This window comes from Lissotriton vulgaris, chromosome 3_2, assembly GCF_964263255.1.
Source record: "Lissotriton vulgaris chromosome 3_2, aLisVul1.2, whole genome shotgun sequence".
Classification (NCBI taxonomy): domain Eukaryota; kingdom Metazoa; phylum Chordata; class Amphibia; order Caudata; family Salamandridae; genus Lissotriton; species Lissotriton vulgaris.
The window spans coordinates 60,581,936-60,601,488 of NC_141690.1; the positions used below are offsets into that span (position 1 = coordinate 60,581,936).

The 19,553-nt window shown below is 43.2% G+C and overlaps 1 protein-coding gene across 2 annotated transcripts in view; it reads right to left on the reverse strand.

Annotated features, from left to right (window-relative positions):
* TBC1D19 (TBC1 domain family member 19) overlaps window positions 1-19,553 on the reverse strand; it is a 989,099-nt gene that overhangs the window by 754,222 nt on the left and 215,324 nt on the right. The window lies entirely within an intron of this gene.

Genomic DNA, 19,553 nt, shown 5'->3' on the forward strand with positions numbered 1-19,553 from the left:
CAAGTGTTGTTAAAATCTACAAAACAGTTAGTAAAAGGAAATAGTCTTCACGAATGCAATGTGAATAGGGTGCTTAGTTATTTCTTGCCAGTCGGCTCTGCTGGTTTTGCTGCAGAGGAGACTGGCCTCGGTGAACAACGATCTGCTCCCTGAAACAGACCTGCTGCTTGGGACCAAAATTATGTTTGGGGGGAGGAGGGGCTCCACTGACTACCAGATGGTCCTTCAGTAATAACATCCTACCAATACCACTTAAATTAAGAGGCAGGGACAGCCTAGGGCATCTCAGTTTAAAAGAACCAAACAGCCCGTTTCCGCCTGGAATCTCTGCACTACTAGTGCATAGAAGTGACTGTCTGGGGCGCCTTGCCTTTAAAACAGAAAGCGAGGCACCAGATGTGTGATGCATCAGCCAGTGCCCCGTTTAGATACTGATTGCCGTAGTTGTCTCTCATATGTGTGCACACAATGAAAGCCTGTGGGGCGGCCAGCCTGACGGGGGTTGATTCATTACAAGTTTTATCTTTGCTTATTCATTCTTCCTCTGCTGCACCACTGAGAATTAACGTGCTTACAACTTGCACTGTATGGGGCCTGGGACTAGAGGAGTCAGGGGCGTTGGGGAAAGCTAGGGCATGGGGTGAAACAATAAAGCCTCATTAACATGTAAATGGTCTTTCAAAAGACCTGTGAAGTACTCGGGTGCGGCTGTGTGCGCGCCCGGGAAGGAATTTCCAGAAGCAGGAAGGGGGCTTAGCTGGATTCGAGCACGGCAGTGTGTCAACATTTTCTAGTATTTTTCCGTTTCTAAATGTAAATACAGACAAAGGAAATATAGATTTCCGTCTGTATTTATATGTATAAATCCGTAAAAACGGAAAACCGGGAGCCCTACTAATAAGGTAGCCTACCATGACTTGATCTTGACAAAACCTTCTGGGAGAAGAAGAAAATGTAAAGTAGGAGAATCCAAACATTTTCTTAACTTCAAAAATATGGGGACTAGAAGAGACCATTAGGCTAGCTATTAACTGTGAATCCAGGATCTGTTTCAGAAACAAATTCTAGGTTCAGTTGTTGAAATTCTTGTGCTAGGTCCTGTGAAGGATCCATAGAATTTCCAAACCTAAGGAGTTGCTGGTGTCATAATCAGTCATCTACTAAATGCTGAGAAGGCTTGTTTTAGTGGCCTTATGGACTGCTTTAAGAAAGAGCAACTTTTCCCAGTAGCCATGGTGTTACCCGGCAAAGAATAGGATTCATGAATAATATTTCATTGGTTAACTACCATCTTGGATTGGGGTGGTATACATAGCTCGTCCATGCCCCCTTTCCTTTGAACCTATGATGTTTACAAGATAGATGAGTTAAAAGTCCAAGTATGGCATCTTTTGACCAGCAAAGCGTCCTGCTATTCCGCTACTATGCTACCACCCTTCTTGCCTAGTACTCAGACTACCTCAATTAACAACCTCCAGGTGGCCGAGTGCATGAAAAAACCAGCAAAGCTTAAGGGGCATGAATGCTCAGCAATGAGCTGGATGCCCAGTATGGACGAGTGAATAAGTTAAAGAATAAATGAACTTGGGAAAATGTTCCATTGCTAAAAATTGAAAGGTAAGAAAAACAGTCGCACTAAGAGACCTGCCAAATAAGATGCAAAAAGGTGGGTTTTTTAACAGCCTTGTGAAAAGACAACGCCTGAAGAATCCTACAAAGCGAGAGCTGGAGCTGGTTCCAAGCACTGCCAGATAACACTTTAAAATAGCAGCCGCTACATCTTACTCAGTGAAATCTGGGGATGGTGACCAGCAAGGCAGAGGTGGAGAGCACGTTTCTTTGCAGCATATAGTGCTAGAGTCTAGAAATCAGATAATGCTGGCCCTCTTGAAGGAAGGTCAGATAAAGGATGACCAGAGTTTGAAACAGAATCTTCTTCTTCGCTGGAATCCAATATAGCTCCAGTAGATAAAGAGAGATATGGGCTCTCTGTGAAATTCCAAGGATAATGCAGGCAGACACATTTTGCCCTATATGGAGTTTGTTGATCATCCTATCAGAAAGACTGAGATACAGCCCATTGGCATTGTCCAATCTTGGCATGATCAACACATGCATCACGTGTTTACAAGACATAGTAGGCAAGAGATCCAGAAATGTCTGTAATGATTTCAAGAGGGAGAAGCAGGAGTCAGCAACAGAATTAATTTGTGGAATAAAAGACAATTTATCATCTATATTGTTGTGTAGTTCCTATAACGTGAAACATTCTTTTACTGTTCGATTATTTAAAATCATTACAATGTACTAACAATATAAAATATTATCTAAAAAAACAAAAAAGTTACATTTCCTGAATGTTACTATGCACTAGTGGAGCATAAAACCTTAAGAACAGTGTCACATTCTAGCTATACAGTTTAAGAACAAAGTGCATTGGTTTTTAAATGGGAGGTGTGTCCACGGCGTCCATGCTTCCGGACCGACTGTTTTCTTTATGAGGCTCTATTTTTGCGGGCAGTGCAGCTCGAATAGGTTCTATGAATTTCCCCAGCCGTGCTACTGTTTGAGTTGAGGTTGAAGAAAAACACAAGTCAGAGATTTCGCTGCATCGTGTGAGGCCCTGATCTCTGCAGATTGGGGTGACCAAACGGTGTCTCTCATTAACTAACTTTGGACAACAACACAACAAATGGAGCCAGGATTCCTGATGGTAATTGCAAAGTCTGCATGCTGCTAATTTATCCGGGCATGCCCAGCTTTGATTACAATCCACGGTGGGTAATGCAAGGAGCCTCATGTAAGTGATCTTTTTTTGGGTTTGGACAGATAGTGCTTGCTCAAGATAGGGCTGTGATTTTGCCACTTTATAGTAGGCATCCAATGTAGAAAGATTTGGATGGTGATGCAGACTTTCCAGGTCTCTTACGTGTGATATGTGCTTGACCTGTCTGTTCACAGCTCTTTTCCTATAGTTCCTATAGAAAATATACAGGATATGAGCGTTTAGATAACACACACTGTAGGTGTCAGACATTGGTGTCAGACGAACTCTGATCACCCCCACCGGGATATGCTGCCTTTCTGCATTAGCAAGCTCACAGTGCCACTATAATCTCCTCTTACCAAGGAGGGAATAGTTTCTGGCAACCTCAGAACATGAAAAACGTGATCCCTCAGGACTGTGGAAACAATATACTACTTTTCGCTCAGTCACTCGTGCTTACCTAGTTTGTCTCAGAGAGATACACCAAATAAGAACAAGCTGTGCGTTTTCAATAATCATTTATTGAACAATTCTTATTCTGGTTTAGAATAGATGTGCTGCAACAACCATTAGACAGTATAAGATGTAAATGATTAACTGTGAAAGTAAAAGGATGGTATCATTCTACCATCTTATTAAAATCATGGATATAGTCAAGTATATAAAATACATGATATAAGATGCATACTCCTACGATGCCTCCCTATCTAGATGTACCTAGCATGGGCGTAGGTGTTAAGCCAAGAATTCCTCTATGATCTAGTCAACCCCTTTACCTTAAGTGAGAGTGTGGGATCCCGTTCTGGTCTCGAGTTGGACACCCTGCGAGGGATTTTAGACCACAGCAAGCTGGAGCGTCTGCATGCAGGATCTTCAACGTCTCTGGTCAGAGTGTCGGCCGGGAAGTCTCGGTCTCCACTAACTATCTTAGCAAGATGTGATGTATATACCCATATGTCTCCCCAGGGGTCCTACTTTGCTGTGTTACTGTGTCGGCCTAAGCATGGCGTTGGGATGAACTTTATACATAGATTTTATACAGGAGATGGCAGTCCTGCTGTGCTTCCAAGAACCCTCATGCATAATGTATGAGATTCGAACTAGGGAAAAACAGTGTTCTGAATGCAGTGTAATATCTAGGTAAAAGGTCAGTCCCTATAAACTGTGACAAGTGTAATGTAGGGAGAGAATCTAGGTGAAGGGTAACAAGTTTACTAAGGCCTGTATTATTGAACTTATATGGAATATAACAATATGTACTCCTATATTACTCACTGAAGAAACAGGCTTCGGAGGGGTAGGCAGATCCTGGGCCCAGCAGATAAGCAACCATTCTTAATTTATTTCGGCAAACAAGAGGATCTATGTTTTGTACTCACTGCCTAGCAAATGGTTCTCTCTCAGCTAAAGCATGGTGTCTATGAGGCCAAATTTTGGCGCTGCCACTAGAAAAGTGGAAGAGGCATCTATTGTTAGAAGAAGCTGCATGTCATTGCATATGAAATATTTCTAAAGCCAAAAGATTCAATCAACTTGTTGAGAGGAACTATGTAAATATTAAATGTTGTAGTACTAAGTGAGGATACCTAGGCGCTCTAAATAACAATCTGTTTGATGCTGATTGGTAGGGGGCCAGTCATACATGTAGTTCTCTTTCTTCAAGTAATGGTTTGAGCCATCCCCAAACCTTAACGCAGATACCAACCTCCAAAAGACGTTGTAGTAGGATACATGTTAGACCGCATAAACCACCTCAGACAAATCTAACAGGATGAGAACAGCACTATCCCCTTTATCCAGTGTGAGTGCAAACATTTCTGTGATCTCGAGAAGAGCTGCCTCAGTACTATGGCCTTGGCGAAAGTCAACCTGCAAATAGTGCAGAAGAGAGTTGCTTGCAAATATGCTGTCAGCTGAATATTAACTAATGTTTCTAAAAATTTTAGAAGCAGCTGGCAGAAGGAATATCAAATGGAAGTTAGTCAATACTTCTGGGTTGACAGTGGTTTTTTTGTGGCAAAGATACTACTTTCACTCTTTTCCAACCACAAGGAATGTAAACTGAAGAAACCAAGCTGTGAAAATGTTGCTGAAACTTTGGTGCAATCATTTTACCCATCATGACAGATGGACATGGATCATCTGAGGAGCCTGATTTACAAAGGGAGAGTCTGAGAAATTAGTTCCAGAGGAAAAGAACGAAACTGAGTCATATAACAGGTGTTTGCATTAGACTGCTGAGGCAGCATACTCTTAGAGCAAGAAACTTCTTCCAAGGCAATGCTGCCACATTTATAGGCTAGAGGCACAGACAAAGAGAAATGTAATTAAACAATCTTGTCCTCAAAAAATGCTGAAGGGGGACTTTAATCTGAACTTGCGATTCAACTCCACGTTTCCTACCCAACTCCTGGGCACCACTGTCATAGACCCAGCTGAATGGTATGAGATAATGATTCAACCAACTACACTCCAACAAAAAAACTACCCCCTCTATCTGTCAATACGTCATTATGCACGTTAAAGTTCCCCAAAAGTGTGCAATTGTAATATCGCAAAGCTATCTCTTAAGCACTCTTCTCCCAGGATATCAAGTAATCAGAGAAATTTCTAAGAGGGTTGATAAACTAATAGACAAAAAAAAAGACATTAGGCGAAAGGGAAATACAAAATCCCAAGGGCTCCACTCACTTCAGGCTGTTAACTTCTGTATATGAGTTATGTAATCAGGCATATAATTCTGTTTTCCTGATGACGATCCTGTATTACAAATGGATCGAAACGTTGTTGACCTAAAAACACTCTGACCCTATAAATTTGTATATATGATTCTTGGGTGCAGTAGTGTGTTGTTCTACAAATAAGTGACTTTTATTATGTACATTATTAATAGACACTTAATGTTCTTTGCCTGTTTGCTCCATGGTGTTAACACTTGTTGAGGATTACCCCAGTGGGTTTGATTTTCTATATTTTATTGTTGAATTGAGAATAAAATGTTTGCTATATATCCAATTGGATAGTTCGGGGCATTATTTTTCCCCCCCAGAGTATTGGTTCTTATCTTTTTACTTAGGGGCTTTAGGATTCTGGGCACTTCACCACGGCTAAAGTGCTTTTGCTCTATACTTTAAATATGGTAACATTGGTTTATCCACAATCGTCATATTTAATTTACTTTTAAGTCCCTAGAAAAGTGCACTATATGTGCCTAAGGCTTGTAAATTAAATGCTACTAGTGGGACTGCAGCACAGATTGTGCCACCCACTCAGTAGCCCTTTAAACATGGCTCTAGCCTACAACTGCACAGCCTGTGTGTGCAGTTTTAAACTTCCATTTCAACCTGGAAAGTTAACCTACTTGCCATGCTCAAACCTTTTTTTTTATACATGTAAGTCACCTCTAAGGTAGGCCTAGGTAGCTCCGTTGAAAGGGCTCCGTGTATTTAAAAGGTAGGACATGCACTTTTAAGTTTTACATGTCCTGGTAGTGAAATGCTCTTTAATTCATTTTTCACTGCTGCAAGGCCTATCTCTCTAATAGGTTAACATTGGGTTTGCCTTAATCACCTCTAAAGTGTAATTTCCAATTGGGAGCAGATGACATTTTTTGTTTGGTGTCTCTGAGCTCTCAATTTAAAATCAAAATTTAAGATGGAGTCGGATTTTAAAAAGTCTGAAAATACCACTTTTAGAAAGTTGCCATTTTCTTACTTTAACCATTTTGTGCCTCTGCTCGTCCCTGAATACACGTCGGGTTGGGTGAGAGCTGGGCTTTTGTGCATTCCCTCTAGACAGTTACACAAAGGGAACTGGGGTGTGTCATTTGCATTCTGATGGCCCAACACCAGACTGATGAGCCTTCCTGAGGTGCACCTTAATAGGGCTGTGCCTGCCCCCACCCAAAGAGCTGCATATTCCCCTGAACCGTGTCTGGGGCCAGGGCATGAAAGGAAGGGATCTTCAAAGGCCTCTTTGATGTCTTCCCCTCTTCAAAGCTGACTGACAGAGTTTAGGTTCCTGAGGCGGAAGCCGGGAACGTTTTGATTAGCGATTTTAATAACTGTATTTTGTATTTTTAACTCTTTACCCTGGGCACTTACTTACCCACTTCAATACTCGCACGCACGCCTGCATCTCAATTTGTGGCCAACAGCAGCCGATTAGGCGCTGCATCGGAGCAAATCATTCTCGACGCCATCTTGGGTGAGTCAGAGGACGAGCAGACCAATTGCTCGGCCCTCCCACCCTCACCAGCATAAAAGCCGCATTATCGCAGGCGCTCACAGTACTGACAGACAGAGTTTAGGTTCCTGAGGCGGAAGCCGGGAACGTTTTGATTAGCGATTTTAATAACTGTATTTTGTATTTTTAACTCTTTACCCTGGGCACTTACTTACCCACTTCAATACTCGCATGCACGCCTGCATTTCAATTTGTGGCCAACAGCAGCCGATTAGGCGCTGCATCGGAGCAAATCATTCTCGACGCCATCTTGGGTGATTCAGAGGGCAAGCAGACCAATTGCTCGGCCCTCCCACCCTCAACAACATAAAATGACACCCCCCTCCCGGACGCGCAGCAGACGGGCGCAGCGGACGCGCGCCAAAGGCGAGCCCGTCCGCGCCAGAACCGGCCTAGGGCCACCCCCCCTGGTCCTCACATCTCATGCCTTTCTTCCTCTGGAATCCAGTATGAAGCTGCTTATCTTAAGACGCTTAATACCACTAGTAATACCTGCATTCCCATAGACATGCGTCTTTTAAATGACTCTCCTTACACTTGCCCTCACTGCTCCTTCCAAATTATGGATAACCCTCATTTACTGGGTTCCACCAACTAAACTCATAATAGGTCTACTAAAACAATTAAAGTGGCACTTCTTAATGTTAGATCTCTCCCCAAACATAGCTACGAAATAGCCAACTTCATTGAAAACTGGGATTTAGATATTTTATTCCTTACCGAAACCTGGGGTGACCAGGCTTCTGACCCTGATTTCACCACGGCCACGCCAAAGGGCTTTGCAAATATCAGACATGACAGACCTTTAAAAAAAGGTGTGGCATAGCGATAATACATCGCAATACTTTCGTCCTGCGAATGGAGCCCATAACTACTAGCACATGTGAAGCAATGAACTTCACATTTTTCACTCCATACTCTAGCTCCTTTAGAGATGTTTTGCTTTACCGCCCTCCTGGTTCTCGCTCAGCATTCTTATCCTCTCTGAGTCATCTCTTGGAGCCCGTAGCAGGGGATAATAATTTCACCATTATAGGTGATTTTAATTTTCACTGCAATCTCTGTGGTGATCCTGATACGATTGCCCTCCTTACCGAAATGGTTGCAGTAGGCCTAAGTCAACTCGTCCATTCCCCCACGCACTTAGCAGGACATACACTAGACAGAATCTTCTCCAATCTTAAATCTCTCTCTATAGAGAAAACACTGCCCCTCACGTGGACCGGCCATTCAGCCGAATGTTTTAATATTTGCCCTCCCATCAAATCTTGTAATACCAACACTTTCAAATCATGGAAAAGTATTAATATTGACGACTTTAAGAGCAAACTACACACGATGCAGGATATTTACACTTCTAATCCCGAAACTGCAGCCACCATCTACACCAATTGCCTTCAAAGCCTAGTTGACACCACTGTTCCCACTAAAAAAAATCCACTAATAGAACATCTAACTCAGCCCCCTGGTTCAATGAGTTTCTTAGGCTGGAAAAACAAAGTTGTAGACGACAAGAACGTAAGTGGCGTCAAAAATACGACCCTCATGAAAAGATCTGTTATAAGGAGAAATTAATTAAATACAAACATATGATCATTACTCAGAAAAGTATATTTTTTAACAATCAAATTGAGTCAGCACAAGACTCGGTTAAACAACTTTACCAGGTTGTCTCTCATCTTACAAGTCAGGACAAATCTACTTCTAAAGAGGTGTCTCAATCCATGTGCGATGCCTTGTCAACTTACTTTCAAGATAAAGTTTGTGACATTTATTCAAAATTTAACAATCTTAACAATGACATTACAATTTCCCACACTATCTCGGACCCTATTTCTACCAAGTTACCCACTTTTTCCTTTGATCAAGTTTCACCAGAATTAGTCCACAAACTCAGGATGACCGTCAATTCTGGCTCTCCCAATGAACCTTGTCCTCCCTCAATACTTAAACTGGCTCCTGCTATTATCTCTCAAACACTCTCTGACATCTATAATGCCATGCTCACCTCAGGCATTTACCCTTCAATATGGAAAAGAACAGTAATTAAACCTCTACTTAAAAAAAACACTCTAGATCCTTCTAAGGTCACGAGCTATAGGCCAATAGCATGTCTTCCCTTTCATTCCAAGATCATAGAAAAAATCATGAACAGCCAGATCTCTGAATTCATAGACAATAACAACTGTCTTGATGACTCGCAGTTTGGATTTAGAAAGGGTCATGGCACGGAGACGGCACTAATAGAAGCTTCTGATGAGATCAGAATGATCTTGGACAGAGGAGGTGCAGCTGTACTTATAATGCTCGATCTTTCCGCAGCATTCGACACAGTCGATCACTCCACCTTGATCGACCGTGTCAAAAAATCCGGAGTCTCAAGGAACGCCATCTCCCTTCTCTCTTCCTTTTTACCCAACCGGGAACAATCTGTGTCCATGGGCGGATACTCCTCCTGCTCCTTTTCTCTTCCTTGTGGTGTCCCCCAGGGATCCTCGCTGAGTCCAACACTTTTAACATCTATGTGGCGGACTTAGCGAGGATCATCAAAGCTCATCGCCTAGCAGTTACATCCTATGCTGACGATACCCAGCTTGTCCTGGCTATTAATAACAATGGACTGGAAGTAGCTAATAACTTTCAACGGGGAATGTATGCCATCAGTAACTGGATGAGTAAAAATTGTTTAAAGCTCAATTCGGAAAAAAACGAAGTCATGGTATTTGGCAAGCTCACTCCTAGTTGGTCCCCCACTTGGTGGCCTCAAGATCTAGGACCTCCACCTGTCCCAGTCACCAAGGTCAGGAACCTGGGAGTGATCTTTGACAACAAACTTTCCTATATACATCAAGCAAATTCCTTAGTTTCGGCTTCTTTTTTCACGTTAAAAATTATCAAAAAACTACAAACCTACCTTCCCGTAAACACCATAAATACCTTGATTTCCACTTTACTTATGTCCCGAGTTGAGTACTTTAATGCCCTTCTGCTTAATGCACAAGACAGGTGTTAAACAAACTTCAGTTGGTACAGAATGCAGCCGCCGGACTTTCCACCGGAACACCTAAGTTTAAACCCATTTCAAATGTCATTCGAAAACTTCACTGGTTACCTGTGAGGCAAAGAATCAAATTCAAGGCTTTGTGTATAGCCTTCAAATCCATCCATGAAAAAGGTCCACTCTTTCTAAAACATGCCCTCTGCCCATACAGGCCACTTCGCACTCTTAGATCCGCCAAGGCAAATCTTCTAGAGATAGCCAAAACAAGAAAAGCTACATGGGGAGACAGGTCCTTCTCAATTGCCATGGCCAAACTATGGGATGCCCTTCCTAATCAACTTAAGAGCATTCCCACACTAATTCTTTTCAGGAAACAACTAAAAACCTGGTTATTTAATCAATAGTCCAAGCTAATCACTTATAAATCTAGCTCCATTACGATCTTCTGTCTAGCGCCAAGACACTCTCGGGTAATCGTGCGCTCATCAGGTTGTATAAAATAAATAAAATAAATAAAAATAAAGCACATTTGGATATAAGTACTGGACCCCTGACACCGCCAAATCAAAACTCAGCTGGAAACAAGGACATTCTGCCTGGAAGAAGAGCTACTGTGCTGTAGCAGGGACTGCACTTTGCTACCGGCATTGCTGTGTTGGGCTACCGATTGATGTGCTACAGGAGGGACTGCCACTTTGCAACTTGCTCTGCTGTGTTAGCCTGATGTTTCTTGCCTGGGATTGAGAGGGACTGGACTCTTTACATCCTGGAACCCAAGATTCTACAAGGGCTTGCCTCCTGTTTTCTGATGTCTCAGGGGCACAAAAGACTTCTTGCAACTTTGCTGCTGGACACTGCCCTTGCAAGAGGTGCTCCCTCAGTCCGGAGTCTCAGAAGTAGGTTTTTCTGGGAAACCGGTGCTTCAAGCCGACTGCGTGAGAAAAATCGAGGCATCGCTCTTCGGCACCCTGCTGAATCGATGACGACCCGGATGCAGACTGTGAGGCTCAATGATGATGCAGCACAGATCCAAGGTCATACCTGTGGGGCTTGATGATGATGCAGCGCTGATCCGTTGACATTGTCTGCGAAGCTCAACAATGACGCAGTGGCCCGTCTGAGTGAATCGGAACCGACGCATCGTAATTTTTCAGTGGACCCTGCGTAGGTTCTGTAGCTGGCCCACCCTCCATGGTAGTCAGCCTGAACTTCGGATTTATACCGGTCCCTTGCAATCTCAAGTAACCTTTTTTGACTGCTAGTGACTTCAAAGCATTGTTTTCACATTCAATCTTTAAGAATTCATATCTCGAGTTCTACATTTTTGTCGTTATGGTCTTGTTTTACTCAGATAAATAATCTCTATTTGTCTAAATTGGAATGGAGTCTTTTGTGAAGTTTTCATTGTGTTACTGTAATTTAAGTGGTTCACAAATACTTTATACTTTGCCTCTTAAGTTTAGCTCTGTGCCAAGCTGTTGGACTTGGCCTTCTTGGCTATTGTTCACTAAAACTTTTTGCTTTTCCCCAAGATACGCAAGACTGATTTAGGAAGGGGTCGGGGACTCCTGAGCACAAGGAAACTTCGAAGACAATGAAGGGTGTAACTGGAAGAACTGTAACCCCAAGACTTTGGTTTGGTCATGTTGATGATGTCTTCGAGAACGGTCTCGGTATTGTTCAGACAAGTGCTGGGAGCACTTTGAAGACGCAGTGGACTGGTCGAGCCTCTGGCGGCTTTGACCTGTCCGTGATCGGGAAGAAAACCTCTGCCTCAGGAAGAGTTGCTGAATAGGCTGTGGCAGACACTTGACCCTTGCTTCGTGATCTGGGGCTTGTGGGCAGTTTGTAGCTCTTAACCGAGGAGAGACTGAAGGGGCGCTGCAGTGGGTCGTGTCCCCCCTTCTTTCTGAGAAGGACTTTGCTGTGTGCTGCGTCATGTGCCCCAAGGGCCCGAGGTGAGCTGGCTTCCTGTTCAGAAACACAGGCACATAAAACTTTCCAGGAAGTCTCAAGTGGCGCGGTGGTGGGACTGTGTTGTGGAAGCCTGAGACCTCGGAAGGGGTGCCTAAGGTGATTGTGGGCACCCAGAGCAAATCAAGACTCTGACGCCCAGGGTGCGTGTCTAGGTGCAGCTACAGGTGTTGGAGCGCCTGTGGATTGTGGGCATCGTGGAAGAGAGCAGAGATTCAGGATGCGCAGGTGGTGCGAGTTGCAGTGCAGTCCATACACTGGTGGAGAGTGCTGGGACATCATAAGCACTAAGGAGGAGTGAGTCTCACACAGATCGGCGTGTGGTGGAGAGGTGAGACTCAAACACGCAGTGTGCGTGTCGTGGTGCGACCGGGCATTAGTGGAGAGTGCCGGAAGACCGTGTGCACCAGGAGACAGAGTGAGTCTCGTACGTGCTGGGGGTGCGTGTCGATGGTGCCACCGAAGGTGCTGGTGAGGAGTACCGGGGAGCGGTGAGCACCAGGGAGCGAAGAAGTCCTAACAGCGCTGGAAAGGAGGGCCAAGTGATTGGGCCCCGAAGGCAATGTGAGTTAGCACCAGCGTCGTGTGGAAGGCTTTGTGGAAGGAGTTTGCGCTGAACGTTGGCGGCCCGGACTGCAGGAGCTGAACTACCGGCCTGAGCGCGCCTTGCCCGTGGTGACAAGGTTCTGGAGTCAGGCCAAGCCGCTGCAGTAGGAGAGGAGAGTGGGGTTGTGCCCCCCCCAGGTAAAGTGGATCATCGCCTGGGATGGGGTGCGGGCCCGGAGGGACACTCTCTCGGCCTCTCGCTGATGGCAGCTGTGTGCACCTATTGCTTCAGCCCAGATCTCGGTCTGTGCTGGTCCCGGACGGGGCAATACATGGGCCAGGACCAGAGTGGAACTTGGGTGTCATCGATGATCCGTGTTGGGGGCAACGGTCGCACACTTCTAAAAACAGTTGTATAGCACTTTGCATATTTGCTGCTAATGAACTATCGAACTATTGAACCACGTCTGACACTAGAGGTGCTTAACGAACGTAGGTGTTAGTGCACTACGCACTACGTTCGGTTTCTCTTGCAGGATACATTATGATAGCGTAGCGCACTAATTCAGGGCTCGACAAATCCGAAAAATGGTACTAGACCTAAAGGTCTAGTACCATGGAAAATCCCCTCGACCTGACTGCAACCCACTTGACCTCCGTCTCTGAAAACGGAGCAAAAGTGACAAGATAACAAGATTTAATGGCATCTTTATTGCTCTTTCCCTTTTTGAGCAATAAAAATGCCTTTAAATCGTGTTAACTTGTCACTTTTGCTCTGTTTTTAAAGACAGAGGACAAAAGTTAGTTTGACTTCCTACTCGCCAGAAAGGGCGAGTAGGACCTAAAAATAGCTCGTCCTCATCCATTCTTCCTCGCAAATGCGAGCGGGCGAGTGGATTTGTCGAGCCCTGTAATTTGATTGTTTACTGCACTTTACGGAATTGCACTGTGACACATTACCTTATTCCTTCCGTGCACAGGGCATGCTGGTGGTGATACGCATTGCATTGTTTTCCTATCACACTGTACGTAATTGCAGCGTGACGCATTGCTGTATTCCTTTCTTGCATAGATCTCGGTCTGTGCTGGTCCCGCACGGGGCAATACATGGGCCAGGACCAGAGTGGAACTTGGGTGTCATTGATGATCCGTGTTGGGGGCAACCGGTCGCACACTTCTAAAAACAGTTGTATAGCACTTTGCATATTTGCTGCTAATGAACTATCGAACTATTGAACCACGTCTGACACTAGAGGTGCTTAACGAACGTAGGTGTTAGTGCACTACGCACTACGTTCGGTTTCTCTTGCAGGATACATTATGATAGCGTAGCGCACTACATTGATTGTTTACTGCACTTTACTGAATTGCACTGTGACACATTACCTTATTCCTTCCGTGCACAGGGCATGCTGGTGGTGATACGCATTGCATTGTTTTCCTATCACACTGTACGTAATTGCAGCGTGACGCATTGCTGTATTCCTTTCTTGCATAGGGCATGCTGGTAGCGGACCGAGTTGCATTATCTTGTGTTGACTCAGTACATGATCTTGACGCTACGCATTGCATTGTTTCACTGTGGTACTGTACAGGAACCCATCGTTAAGTAGAGCAGTATTCCTTGTAATTTGCAATATGTGTGAATCTAGTGATATGACGTACCTAACCTGTTGAGAACAGTTAAAAGTCAGCGTAACTGTTAGTTAGAAGCGGTGGTTAGGGATTAGGACCGCCCAACCCACCGGAAACAATTTTACCCAGTGTATATATGTGGAAGTTGTATTGTGTGGTCATTTCTTACATCTGATTACATAGTGTACTTGTTTTATACAAACTCGTGTGGAGTCCATTTGTGGTGACATCATTGGGATTGCTGTGGGCGTGGCTGCACATACTGAACACTCGTGCCTTGGAGATAAGCCTGGCTGCTCGTGTCAAGCTACTAAGGGGGTGAGCAGGGCTGTCTCGGATGGTGTCCTTTCGTGGCCTAACGTGGGAGTGGGGGGTCCGAGTCGCGCACTTGACAACAACGGTGCGTGCAGGAATTCTGGCTTCTAACACATGCTATCAGAAGGTAAGTGTTGGACCTAGCATCTTTTGATGCGATTTCACTTGTCTTTATGCCTCTGACCTCCTGTTTTTGATTGTCTGCTGACATTTTTTTTGCTGGTTTTAAGACAATGGGCATGTTATAATATACTTCGAGAAGAGCCTGAGATGGTATGTGGCAAGCTGACTCTCCGTTCTAGCTCTGCTATGCACTTAGTGGTGCCATCGTTCTAACAATCATCTTGGGGTGGCAGAAGTTTTTTCAGGTGTATGGCTCTACACTGGAATCGACTCCCTTATAGTCTGAAGGTAGCTGCCTCTCTATCCATATTTAGGAAATCGCTAAAAATGTGGTTCTTCATCAAACTGACAAACGAGGATTTACTGCTCCAAGGGGCATATGTATCAAGCTAAATTGCAATCGCAAACGCTAAAATTTGCAGAATTTCAGTGTTTGCGATCGCAATTTAGTGGTGTGCAAAGTATGAGAAAGAAAACCACTCGCAAAATAAGGAATCGCAAAATTTGCGATTCCCTATTTTGCGATTGCATTTAAGGAATCGCAAATTGCGATTCCTTAAATGCAATGTAAGAAGCACAGAAAAAGAGCAATTTGGCCTTAAGGAATCGTAAATTACCACCAACTTCAAGTTGGTGGTAATTTGTGATTTCTTTGAAAAATTCACTTTTTTGCATTTTTCAAAGTGACGTGGTATGTGCGCCACATGTGCACACATACATATTTCAGGGGTGTAACAGGGTGTCCTTTTGACACCCTGGCACCCTTGAAATTGCATTCTCAATTTGTGATTCTCTAATTTTGAATCGCAAATTGAGAATGTCTTCCCATTCATTCCTATTGGCCTCCTAGCCCATAGGAATGAATGGGAATGAATTCCTTATGTGCGAATCTCAATTTGCGATTCGCAAAAAGGAATATGTAGGATTCGCTACATTTTTTGCAAATTCTACATACATTGCATTTTGCGATTCTTTAATTGCGATTTGCTGAAAATCGCAATTTGAGAATCTCAAAAATTGTTTTTGATACATATGGCCCCAAGTCTTATGGCACCAAGACGCCTCTGGGTAATCATTGTTCTACAAGTCATTTCATCAATTTATTTATTCATTCACTGCTAAACAGTGCTAAAGTGCAAGTTCTCCCGGTCTGAAATGTGATGTTAATTTTTTTCCCCTTTGATTGGCCTATTTCATTTGCTAGTAAGTCCCTAGTACCGTGCACTGTGTGTGCCCAGGGTCTGTAAGTCAAATGCTACTAGTGGGCTCGCAGCACTGCTTGTGCCACCCACCTACGTAGCCCTGAAAACAAGTCCAAGACCTGCCACTGCAGTGTCGGTGTGTGCAGTTTTAAAATGTCATTTCGACCTGGCAAGTGCACACACTTGCTAGGCCCAAACCTTCCCTTTTATTACATGTAGGACACCCCTAAGTTGGGCCCAAGGCAGCCTCATGGGCAGTGTTAAGTGTATTTAAAATAAATGTAGAACATGTACTGGTGGGTTTTTCAAGTCCTGATAGTGAAATACTGTTAATTTAATTTTTCAGTACATCAAGACCTATCTCGCCAATAGGTTAGCTTTGGACCTGCCTTGTAGCATCTTACAAATGTATCTTCCAATTGGGAACTGATAGAAAATTGAAGTTTGGTGTCTCTGAAATCACAATTAAATAATACATCGTTAGTGAAGTTGGTGATTAAATTGCAGATCTGAAAAAGCCACTTTTAAAATGCTACAACACAATTGCCAATACTGACTCACATTCACATAATCTGACTTGAATCCCTGAATACACAACCAAATTACAGTAATCACCATTTATTTAGTTTTTTTCATGAATCTACTTCAAATACTTCAAATGTTTTTTTCTACAACAAATAGTCGTACTCTGGATTGTGTAATCATACACAGAATATACATGCCATACAATAAACATAAAATGCTTAATACATTTACCCCATACACAATACAGAAAACATCATGACAAATCCAAAACATTTTTCTAAAACACATGAATAGAAAAACTGTGCCCAAGTTCTGGCTTCACCTTGCCCTAAAGGAGCTTATTTATTATATTATACATCCTAAGTATTGGACTTTACAACCGAACCGTGCTAAAAGGATGATTTTGAAGGATGGTACTACTACAATATTTTATTCATACTAATACAATACTTTAATCAATTACACCCCTGAGCACCAATGTCCACTGTTTTGAATGCACTCGTTGCTTAGAAAAACTGTTGACGCGTTTTGAACCCTTAAAATGTATGGGTTGTCCTCAGGACTCAGAACAAATGAGCACTCATGTGAATTCTTCCCTTGAACATTCCAGCAGCCAGAACACAAATCTGTGACACAGTGTTACTTGTTTCGAATACAAGGAGAGTCTTCTTTCTTTACTCCTAAGTCTCTAGAACACTATAATTATCCAACATTTGGCTGCCAAACACCAGCGAGTTCTGTGAACGCACTAGTGTTTGGCTAGTACACATTGGCATTTGGCAGTCGAAAGTTGGATAATTTGAACAGGAAATCGTTCTATGAAATTAAAGTTTGATTGAGAGGTCAGATATGAAGATAGGATTCACTATTCTAGACTCTTTAGAATAAAGAAAGTAGACTTCCCTTGGATTGGAAACATTTGCAAAACTCGACACATCACCGCTGCCGGCACCGAAGCGTGGTCCCCACTCGACGCAACAAGCCTGGCCAGACTTTGGGCCACATTGCCTCTGAAGAAAACCCGCTGTGTGAGTCTCGAGAACCTCATCACCAAAGTCCAGGACGCACCGCTCAGACCCCCACGCCATGCCTGCTTCACAGCTGTGGATTTGACACAGCTCAACTTGAATTTCGATGCATCACTGATGAATAGTCTCTGGGTGCCAATTTCATTACCGACAGCACCGCAGTAAGGAACCGAGGTATTTGCCCAATGCATCACCTTCCCAATGTCACGCATTGTCACCAGGCGTTAGTGACTCAAAGAACTCTGCACTACCTTAAGGAACTGACGCATCACTGCGTACAGGAACGCATCACTTCCTCTGAAAAACGCACTGTCCCCGAGCTCCAACATGCCACCAACCTGCATAACAGTAAGGAACAACATATCACCTTCCTTTTTGATGCCTCACCTCCCCTACGCCACGCATTGTCTTTGAATTTTACCGCATTTAAGGTACTTTATCTTGGTCTAGTGCAACCATTGATTTCTAAAGAACTATAACGTTATTTACCTGTGAAAATTCATAGCTTGAGTTTTGTATGATGATTTTTGTCGTTTGGGTCTTGTTTTAATAAGATAAATATATTTTTTTCTATAAACTGATGTAGAGTCCTTTTGAGGTGTTTTCACCATGTTACTGTGTGTGTGTATACAAATACTTTACACAGTATCTCTGAAAGAAGCCTGACCGCTCTTGCTTAACTACCAAGGGGGTGAGCATACGTTATTTTGAGGGTCTAACTTACCCTGAATAGAGTGAGGGTCCCTACTTGGACAGTGTGTAAACCACTGCCAACTAGAGACTCCGTTTCTAATAGTGAGCACAGGTTAATTTAGGTAGTTTACCTGACTTACCCTGAATAGGATTTGTTTTACTACTTGGGCAGGGTGCAAACCTCTGCCAACTAGAGACACAATTTCTAACACAGATGTATGTCACAAATAGTTTGTGGCTTTAATCAAAGTCCTGTTGCCAAAATTTGTGAGAAAAACTAAAGCTTCTTCTTGGAAGTCATTATTCACCTGTTGATTTCGTTGCCCATGCCTATGTTGAAGATTATCATGCTATTAACAATTTCTATATAAACTGGATATTTATAAGGTGCAGATATTTATTTCCAGAAGTTCAGTGAAACTTTTGAGACATTATACATTGTTGAAGAATGTATAACATATAGGTGACTCACGTACAAACAGGTCAAGATGCAGTATAATGGTAAGTGTTGTTCTAATTAATGGTGTACACCATTCTGCTCAATTCATGAATATGTGTAAGCTATTTTCACAAACCATAGAGGGTTGTGCATAGGACCTGGTTGTACATGCCTTATCAGTGGACAATGCATAGACGTATAGCCTTTGACTTAAAATTTTATGTCAGATGAGGTATTTAATAGGTACATCTCATTAAGGTAAATAATGAACAAACACTCTTTTAAGTGGTATTCAAGGTTTAATAAACTGATTGCATTGATGCATAAATTAGCTATCTTACGCAACTAAATACTAGTAAAATATCATATTATCAACTAAATGTGGGTGATTTCACAGAGAAGCTTCATGTCCTGAATGATGTGAAAGGTTATACCTATTAGCACTACAGACATCATACATTGGGTCTAGGTGTAGCTCGCTGAATACCTTTGAGTATGGAAAGAGTAAAGCCAAAGTCACATTCATTGGACAATGTCTTTAGTGATATCATCAGTGACGTTATTAATGATGTCATTTTACATGTCATGAGTGATTTAATATGTGAGGTCAAACAGTGCTTTGCGGGGAGTAAATTACTGTTAGCTCACTGAACAATAACTATGGCATGCCAGTGTTTTTTGTTTTTAAAACATTGTTTTTTATCTCCTCTCACCACTCAGCCCCTCCCGCCTGTCCTCCGTTGTTCATGTGCTGCCCTTGCCCCTCTCACCAGCCCTCAGTGGTCCGTGTGCTACCCCTGCCTCTACCCCCTGCCCCTCGTTCTCTATGTACTGCCCCTGAAACTCCTACCTGCCCTTTGTTTTCTGAATGATGCTCGTGTCCCTGTACTCTGCCTTCCATTGTCAAATGACAATGCCATGCAGGAGAATGTCTGTGTAAAACAAAGTCACATTAGATACTGGCAGCATGCAAGGCATTGTTCTGCTTGAACCAGCCTTCTAGAACCAAACAGTACACAAGACTGCGTAAAGCAAAGTTTCAGGAAATCTTTCAATTTTC